Here is a 10,359-nt window from a genome sequence, read left to right as displayed (position 1 = left end):
GAAAGATGAGAAGCATCATTAGTTTTTCGTTGCGACACTTTAGTTGTTCATTGGTTGCTTTCTTATGTGTGCCTTGACCGTGGGCCTTCAGCAGACCGAGTAACCCCTTGCTCAAGCCAGCGACCTTGGGTCCAAGCTGGTGAGTTTTGCTCAAACCATATGAGCCTGTGTTCAAGCTGGCGATCTCGGGGTCTCAAACCTGGGTCCTCCACATCCCAGTCCGACGCTCTATCTACTGCGCCACCACCTGGTCAGACAGGTTACTTGGTTTTTTGTTGTTTTTTTTCTTGTGGGAGAGACAGATAGAGTCAGAGAGAGGGACAGACAGACAGGAACGAAGAGAGATGAGAAGCATCAATCATCAGTTTTTTGTTGGGACACCTTAGTTTTTCATTGATTGCTTTCTCATATGTGCCTTGACCATGGGCCTTCAGCAAATCGAGTAACCCCTTGCTCGAGCCAGCGACCTTGGGTCCAAGCTGGTGAGCTTTATTTTTGCTCAAGCCAGATGAGCCCACGCTCAAGCTGGCGACCTCGGGGTCTCGAACCTGGGTCCTTCCGCATCCCAGTCCAATGCTCTATCCACTGTGCCACCGCCTAGTGAGGCTTACTTGGTTTTTTAAATTTTGTTTATTGTGGTTTTCTAAAAATAGGCTTTATTTATTTATTTTTTTAGCAAAGGAGAGAGAGAGAGGGAGAGAGAGAGAGGGAGAGAGATGAAAGAGACAGGGACAGACAGACAGGAAGGGAGAGAGATGAGAAGCATCAACTCATAGTTGTGTCACTTTAGTTGTTCATTGATGGCTTTCTCATATGTGCCTTGATCAGGGGACTCCAGCTGAGCCAGTGACCCCTTACTCAAGCCAGCAACCTTTGGGCTGAAGCTAGCCATCCTGGGCTCATGTCTATGATCCCACATTCAAGCCGGATGAGCCCATGCTCAAGCCTGCAATCTCGGGTTTTCGAACCCAGGTCCTCAGTGTCCCAGGCTGACACTCTATCCACTGTGCCGCTGCCTGGTCAGGCTAGACTTTATTTTTCAGAACAGTTTTATATTTCTAGAGATGTTATGAAGGTAGTTCAGAGTTCCCATATACCCTGACCCTAATGTTCTTAGCTATCAACATCTTACTTACGTTACTTTGGCCTGTGACACATAGCAACAGGGGCCAATCCAGGGTCTTAAACTGAGCTCCAGGATTATCTGGGGCTGCTGGAGCTACTGCCACTGCCTCTGCATTTGACCATCTGTCTTGACAGGTAACTTAAACACAGATTTCTATCAGACAAGTTACAGTATTGATGACCAATCTCAGCAGTGCTGTGATTATGGAGGAAGTGGAGGACCCTAAGGCAAACAGTATGCTGGTTATGACTACTTGCAACAAGGCCGATTGGTCCCTCTAGACATGATGCAACCACACCAGCCAGACACTGGGCAGATTTTACAGCCAACTCAGGTGTGTACTCCAACGACACCTCAGCCATTCTATGGAAATGACTTTAAGGATGAGCCACCTACGTTAAATGAATCAGATATCAATTTTGACACATCTGGCAAAGTGTTATATCCATTAAAATAGCAGATGGCAGCCTCATGAATGAGACTGATCTGGCAGGACCCGTGGTGTTCAGGCTTGCCTTTGGAGCCACACAGTTCCTGGCTGGCACAGTTCAGTTGGTTTTGTGTATGGAAACGGTGCAATTGGATGTCTAGGAATGTTTTGCTTATTAAGCTTAATGAGTATAACAGGTGTTTTATTCGGTTGTGTGGCAAGTGTTCTTGGATATTGTCTTCTTCCCATGATCCTACTTTCCAGCTTTGCAGTGATATTTTCTTTGCAAGGAATGGTAGCAATCATTCTCACTGATGGAATTATTGGATGGTGTAGTTCTTCTGCTTCCAAAATTTTTATTTCTGCATTAGCCATACAACTTCTAGTAGCATATCCTTGTGCTTTGTTATATGGAGTCTTTGCCTTCATTTCAATTTTTTGAACTGAATTTATCTGGGATGTGGACATCATTGGGTCATATACACAAAAAAGACTTTGGACCCTTACATTGGATCAGCAAATGACTATGGGGAGTCCTCGGGTTACAATAATCTTGGCATAGACATTTCGAGTTTACAACACTTGCTCCCATAAAAGCTTAAAAAATTGCGATGTGAATGTTTTGGCTTATGCCATTAGCGTTGTACTCACGAACTATGTGGGTGAACTAGTTTTGTTGCGCGCAGTGGAAGAATACACAGTAACGCAGCGTAGGAGTGAGGGAGTTGGCATCCCCCAGCATGCTTACCTATGCCATTTTGCACTGTTAAAAGCACAAGTATTCCATTTGTGTTGCTTTGTTTGGCAACTTTTGGGCCCTTATCATGGCTCTTAAATGAAAATCAGAGTCTTTAAGTAGTAGTGCTAGAAGAAGAGGAAAGCCATCACAATGGATGTCACAGAGCTACTGACTTCACATGGAGAGGAGCTGTCTGCTGAGGACTTCATTTAGCTGGAGAAGCAGCTGATTGAAGAGGAAGAGATAGAAACCCCAGGACCCAAGAGATTTACTACAGAGGGGTTGGCAGTAGGTGTTTCTATGGTAGAGGATGGGTTGGCAAAATTTCAGGCTGAGGACCCCAGTGATGACAGATTCAGTAAGGTCTACAGAGCTGTTATGGATGCCTTGCAATGCTATAGGCAGATTTTGGAAGAGAAGAAGTCATCAACCTTCCAGACTAGCCTGGAACAATTCTTTAAGAAGGTAGAGAGGCCTGCAACAGGTCCTGTAGCCTCTACATCAGCTGTTTCTTGAGACGAAGTACCTGTAATACAGGTAGAATCACCTCCAGTGTCTCCTGCATGTTCCTTAGGCAATCCTGATTCACCTGACCCAGTGTCTCCAGCACCTTCTGCAAGTTCTCCTGCCTCTCCAGCCTCCTCCTCCCAATAGGTCACTCTCTCCCACCTTGCAATGCCCCTTCCAGTGTGCAAGCCAACCACAGGAATAAAGCTAAGGGATATTTTTAAACTTATTTTTTCTGTTACTACAGTACAGTATACTTATGTCCTTTTATTTTTTCTGTGGCTTAGTTGTGTTTTTATGTTCTACAATAGATTATGATTTTACAACTGTGTTAGGATAGGTAAGTGACTTAGGGTATGTTTCAATTTACACCAAAATTCAGGTTATGTCACTGTCATAGGAACGGAACTGTGTTGTAACCCAAGGACCCCCTGTACAGTGCAACTCTCATGCAGATAAAATATTTGATTATTGGAGCAGTGGAAATAAACATATACCTTTTGCTCACTTCTATAGAACTTCTGAATACTATATTGGATTTACCTGCAGTATGATTAGCTTTATGTGCTTGTGCTTATGCAAACAGGAAGTGCTATTACTTTTCTGTTCCTGCAGCCTTTGAAAAACAACTCTCTTTCCTTGAAAATTATATGATGTTTTTGATAGATTTTTATCAACTGTGGGAAACTAACCACAGGGCTGATAATCTTTCTTAAAAACAACCCAATCACAGTAAAGAATAACAAGACATTGCAGAAATATTTTTCCAAGGAATTGGGAAACAAAAATCGCCTGTATTCTCAAGTCAAATGCACTTCAAGCAAAAAAAAAAAAAAAAAAAAAGTGATCCTAAGGTAGTTTATGAGTTTTCACTTCAAAAATTGGTCATTCCTTTGAATTATCTTATGGAATTTTTGCTAAAATTCAATGATACAGAAGTTCACAATTGGCTTTATTGTAAATGTGAAATGTGAATGCTTATTTGGGTATTAGTATTAACTAAACCATGGTGACCTATACTGGTCACAATAATGTTCATAGTTGGGTCTACATGTTTCCAAGAAAAAGAAATCATTAATCTTTTTTGATAAAAATATTTAAAACATCACAGTTTCAGTATTGCAGTTATCAGTGGTGCCTTTTATGCTTAATAATTAAAAAATTCCAAAATAATTTCTAAAAACCTTACATTAGTAGGGTGCATTTGTTACAGTTAATGACAGAACATTACACTGAATTGTCAGGTTTCCTTAGGCTTGTCTTGCCTATGACAGTTCTTCAGACGTTCCTTGTTTTCAATCACCTTCACAGTTTTGAGGAGTATTGGTTAACTATTTGGCAAAATGTCTTTCTATTGGGATTTTCTGATATTTTTCTTATGATTAGACTGGGGCTATGTATTTTGGGGAGGAAGGCCACAGGTAAAGTGTCATTTTCATTACACACTGTTGACCTGTCTTACCACTGTTATGTTGACCTTAATCGCCTGGATGAGGCAGTGTTTGTACAGTTTCTCTCATCTCCCTTTCTATACTGTGCTCTTTGCAAGAAACTCACTTTGCACAGCTTACTTCTAAGGAACAAGGAGTTATGTACAACCTCTTGAGGGCAGAATATCTATATAAGTTATTTTAGATTCCTCTGCACACAGATTTGTCTCATCTTATTTATTTATATTTGTATGCACTCATGGTTATTTGATTTATAATCCAATACTACTTTATTTGTATTGTTGCTAAATTGTTCCAAGTTAGGCCACTGGGGGCTCTTTCAGTTAGCTCCTGAATCCCTTTGATTTATCCCGTGTGTGTGTGTGTGTGTGTGTGTGTGTGTGTGTGTGTGTGTGTGTGTACACTTCCTTACTTTCTGGTACACTAAGATGCTCCAGGCTCATCTTATGTATTTCTTGTACCAGTCTTAGAATCAATCATTTTTCTAAGGAGTCCTGTTTATTATTATTATTATTATTATTATTATTATTATTATTATTTTGACAGAGACAGAGAGTCAGTGAGAGGTACAGCTAGAAACAGACAGACAGGAAGGGAGAGAGATGAGAAGCATCAATTCTTCACTGTGGCTCTTTAGTTGTTCAGTGATTGCTTTCTCATAAGTGCCTTGACTGGGGGGCTACAGCAGAATGAGTGACCCCTTACTCAAGCCAGTGACCTTGGGCTCAAGCTAGCAACCTTTAGGCTCAAGCTAGCGACCTTGGGGTCATATCTATGATCTCATGCTCAAGCCAGCGACCCTGCAATCAAGCTGGTGAGCCCATGCTCAAGCCCGATGAGCCCATGCTCAAGCCGGCGTCCTTGGGGGTTTCAAACCTTGGTCCTCTGTGTACACTTAAATGAAAATTGTATACATAAGTGGTAATTTTGAATCAATTCCCAGAGGCTGACTGTAAACAAGTATGAATGAGGAACTTCTGGGGACCACAGTTTAGGGGTAAGTCCCCATAGTTTTGTGGTCCTTACCTCCAGGAACCCAGCACGTTTTCCTGGTGAAGACCTGAATGTAAATGGTCTAAATATACCAGTTAAAGACAGATTGTCATTGTGGATTAAAATATTAAGACCTAATTATAAGAAACTCATTTTAAATACAAAGACTCAGATTATGAGTAAAGAAATGGAGAAAGATACACCATGCTAACATTAATCAAAGATAGCTAGAGTAGGCCCTGGCTGGTTGGCTCAGTGGTAGAGCATTGGCCCAGTATGTGGAAGTCCCAGGTTTGATTTCTGGCCAGGGCACACAGGAGAAGTGTCTATCTGCTTCTCCACCCTTCCCCCTCTTCTTTCTCTCTATCTCTCTCTTCCCCTCCCGCAGCCAAGGCTCCATCGGAGCAAAGCTGGCCCCAGCACTGCGGGGACCATAGAGATGACTCTATGGCCTCTGCCTCAGGTGCTAGAATGGCTTTGGTTGCAATGGAGCAACACCCCAGATGGGTCCCTAGTGGGTTTGCTGGGTGGATCCTGGTCAGGTGCATGCAGGAGTCTATCTCTCTCCCTCCCTGCTTCTCACTTCAGAAAAATACAGGAAAAAAAAAGATAGCTGGAGTATCTATATCAATTTCAGACAAAGCTGGCTTCTGTACAGGAAAGATTATCTGGAATAAAATGAGGTATTACATAATGATAAAGGGTTTAATTCTCCAAGAAGACATACTAACCCTAAACATGTATGCACCTAAATATATATCAAAATACCTAAGTCAAAAACTGATAGAACTGAAAGGAGCTATAGACAGTCCACTATTAAACTTGGAGACTTCAACATCCCTCTGCTAGTAACTGAGAGATCAAGCAAGCAGTAAATCAGTATGGATATTAATGATCTAAACAGCACTATCAGTCAACTGGATCTAATTGACATCTGTAGAACTCCCCATCAAACAACAGCAGAACTCACATTCTCTCACGTTCTTACACAGAACATTCAAGACAATTCACCTTCGTGGCCATAAGACATACCTTAACAAATTTAAAGTATAAAAGTCATGCAAAGAATGTTCTCAGAGCATAATGAAATTATACTAGAGATCCATAGCAGAAAGATAGCTAGATAATCCCCCAAATATTTGGAAATTACACAACACATTTCTAAGTAACACACAAGTTAAAGAATTTTCAAAGAAATCTAAAAATATTTTGAATTCTACCTGAAATAAATTACAAAGGAAAAATTTGAGGAAAGTGACCACATAGGCAATAAAAACTTTGACTGACAAAAACATCACACACACACACAAAAAAAAAAGAAAAGAAAAGAAAAAGGAAAGGAGCGAAGTTGGGAAAAATATTTATAAGCATATATATTTAAAAAAAACCACTTGGACCTCAACAGATAAATGGCATAAACTGATATCCCAAAAGATCAAGTTTAAGAGTATAATAAACATAAGGAAATATTTAACTTTACTAGAAATAAAAGAAATATAATTTTTTTCTATTAAATTATGAAATATTAGAAAAAAATTTAAATGACACTTTTCCAGTGAGTTATACATTTGAGATTAGTGCATTTTACTCAATGTATGCTAAAAACCACTTTAAAAAATTCTATGCAATGTTGATAGGAATTTAGTAAGAAAGGTGCTTTCATGCTTTTTTTGTAATAATTTAAATTGTTGCAACATTTCTAGAAAGCAATATGGCTAGTTATCAAGAATGTTAATAAGGTTCAGAATTTCTATTTCTAAGATACAATAAAAATTTACATATAAAGACATTCATTATATTAATGAAAACTCTGAGCACAAAACTCCCCAATAGATTAATGATTACAAATACTATCATAAACCCAGTACGATTTTAAGAAGTGATCAAATATTGTTTTCTTTAATCATAGAATTTTTTTTTCTTTCTTCTTTTTTTTTGAGTGAAAGAGACAGAGAGTCAGAGAGAGGGACAAACAGACAGGAAGGAAGAGAGATGAGAAGCATCAATTATTCGTTGCAGCACCTTAGTTGTTCATTGGTTGCTTTCTCATATGTGCCTTGACTGGGGGGCTACAGCAGACTGAGTGACCCCTTGCTCAAGCCAGCAACCTTGGGTTCAAGCTGGTGAACCTTGCTCAAACCAGATGAGCTCGCTTTCAAACTGGCGACCTCGAGGTTTCAAACCTGGGTCTTCTGCATCCCAGTCCGACTCTCTATCCATTGTACCACCACCTGGTCAGGCAATAGAATTTTTAAAAATATTTTATTTATTGATTTTACAGAGAGAGGAGAGAGGGGGTGGGGAAACAAGAAGTATTAGCTCATAGTTGCTTCACTTTAGTTGTTCATTGATTCATTGATTGCTTGTTGTATGTGTCTTGACTGAGCAAGCCCAGGGTTTTGAACTGGTGACCTCAGTGTTCCAGGTTGATGCTCTATCCACTGCGCCACCACGATACTCCAGGCTATGATAGAATATTTTGAGAATAAACAACATATAGAGTTAGTAATGTAGTATAAACACAATTTTATGTTACAATATATAGAAAAAGAAAATAAGAAGTTATGGTCAAATAATGCAATATTGACTCCAGATATTGGAGTTATAGGTCTTTTATTTTGGAGTCATTTTTTTTTTCTTCTTTATAATTTCTTGGTACAGTCCATATAGTCTAAGTGAATATTCAGTACTTTAATAATCAATAAGTAAATATAAAATAAACTCTAAGTTTCTGGAATCCTCTGTTTCCTGTTACTCCTTCTGCTGGATTCAAGTATCTTCTAAGATACAGGTCAAAGGTCACCTCCTCTGTGAAACCCTCCCAGACCCTCTAACAGAGTTAGTCCCTCCCTCCTATGTGTGCAGCTCTTCTTTACTCCTCTATCACAGTCACTCAGTTATTTGTCGCTCCCAATGGCCTGAGGAGCATGTTTTGACATCCGTCCACCCTGGTACCCAGGACAGCATCTGGTACAAAACAGATATTTAATTCATCATTGTTATCGCTATTGACTGGCTTAGTTTACTATCCCCTGGTTCTTTTGTTTGAAATACATATCCTTTCTCAGGTGAAATTCCTGAGAAACCAGAGAACTAGGGAGTCATGAGGGCAAAGATATTCCTCAACCCCATCAAGGACTTTGGTTTTCCTGCTCACGGCCACATGAGCAGAAGTTGGATACAAGATGCCAGTGTCATTTCTGTCCCTGGCAGAAGAAACTGCATCACATCATCTTCTAAAGCAGAATGACTAGTTTGTGGTTGGTATTTCTGCCACAGGTGAACTCTGATCTTTTTTTTTTTTTAATAGTGAATAGGTTAGAGGGGTCCCCAAACATTTTACACAGGGGGTCAGTTCACTGTCCCTCAGACCATTGAAGGGCCGCCACATACAGTGCTCCTCTCACTGAACACCAATGAAAGAGGTGCCCTTTCCGGAAGTGCGACGGGGGCGGATAAATGGCCTCAGGGGGCCGTAGTTTGGGGATGCCTGATAGACTCTTCTAAATAAAATCAGTTGAAAGCTTTTAGGTGAAAACATGCAATGTCTTAGGTCTGCCTTGAGATCTGGTCCTAAGAGCACCCTTTCTTGATTCCAGCCATAGAGCAGATGGGCCTAGATTTTCATGCTCCCTGAAAGGCTAATGACAAATGTCTCCATGTGTCTTTATGCTAATGAGGTAGTTAAAAGGCATTAGCCACTTTGGCAAAATGAGCCCCAAACTTTCATGATGCTCAGGCCTGCTTTTCCTCCTGAAAATAAAACCAGGTAAAACAAACAAACAAACAAAAATCCCCATGAGATAAAAGTATATATATATCACTGAATGATGTGAGACCAAAATGAATGACCTCGAATCCAAAAAGATGAACTCTTATTCTATGCATATGTCCAGCCAATGACAGTGGATTCTTTTTTCCTTGTGATGGTTAATTTTATGTGTCAACATGGCTAGGTCCAGATATTTGGTTACACATTATTTAAGATATTCCTATGATGATATTTTTAGTGAGATTAACATTAAAATCAGTAGACTTTAAATTAAGCAGATTACCCTCCATCAGGTTGGTGAACCTTATCCAATCATTAAATCCTTTATATATAAAAAAAGACTGACTTTCCCAAGCAAGAAAGAATTCGACAGGCAGACTGCTTTTGGACTTAAAATGCAATTCCTCCCTGAATCTCCAGTCTACCCTGCAGATTTTGTACTTGTCAAGCCTCCAAACCATGGGAGCTGATTCTTAAAATAAATCTCTCTCATATATATATATACACACACATTCTTTTGCTTCTGTTTCTAGAGAACCCTGGCTAATAGCTGGAATAGCAAAACTGTTAAATTGAGCAATGCCCCTGTGACATCCTACTGCTGGGAGAAATAATTTCATAAAGCTATATGAAACCATTTTGAGCTATGGATGAAAAGAGAGTACAATCCTTAATTATTAACAAAAATATTGACCTCTTCGAAGAATATTAAGTATTTTCTTATTAACCTCCTTTTTGAAGATGAAGCCACTTTAACAGTGTATCAGACCCGTGAATGACATTGGATCTTCAAGCATAATGATATGGGAAATGTTGACTATCCCCAGCCTTACTTGAATTCATTAGTAATGCAGAGGAGGCCGGCTAAAACAACAATTATTCTTGGTGATCCACTGTCACCACTGTGGTGACTTAGAGCATTAGGGAATGATTCTGTGTTAGTTCTCAATGGTTATTGTAACAAATAACTAGAAACTGTTTAAAACAACAGAGAACTCTCCCAAAGCCATTTCACTAAGGCTAAATAGATATGATATCTCTAAGGGCCAATCCATTCCTTGTCTCTTCCAGCTTCTGGCAGTTACCAGCATTTCTAGACTGGCGGCCCATCCCTCCAATTTCTGACTCCCTGTCCACATTAGTTGTCATTTCTTTTTAATTGTCTCTAATCTGGAACAGTTTTTAGTTTTCCCTGGACTATCAAGACCTTGAGAATTTTGAAGACCACAGGCCAGTTATTTTATAGAATATCCCTAGGTTTGGGTTGTCTGGGCCTCCACAAGAGTAAGTTCTGGTTATGTTTCTTTGGCAGGTAGACTGTGTGGTGCTGTGTGGCTCACT

At 39.8% G+C, this 10,359-nt stretch overlaps 1 pseudogene; it reads left to right on the top strand.

Annotated features, from left to right (window-relative positions):
* The first annotated feature begins 1,409 nt into the window (after nucleotides 1-1,409).
* Nucleotides 1,410-1,998, top strand: LOC136405860 (protein YIPF5 pseudogene; annotated as a pseudogene).
* The last annotated feature ends 8,361 nt before the right edge of the window (nucleotides 1,999-10,359 follow it).

This window comes from Saccopteryx leptura, chromosome 5, assembly GCF_036850995.1.
Source record: "Saccopteryx leptura isolate mSacLep1 chromosome 5, mSacLep1_pri_phased_curated, whole genome shotgun sequence".
Taxonomy (NCBI): domain Eukaryota; kingdom Metazoa; phylum Chordata; class Mammalia; order Chiroptera; family Emballonuridae; genus Saccopteryx; species Saccopteryx leptura.
Note: the sequence above shows the minus strand (reverse complement) of the source record. Positions and strands in the feature narration are given on the sequence as shown.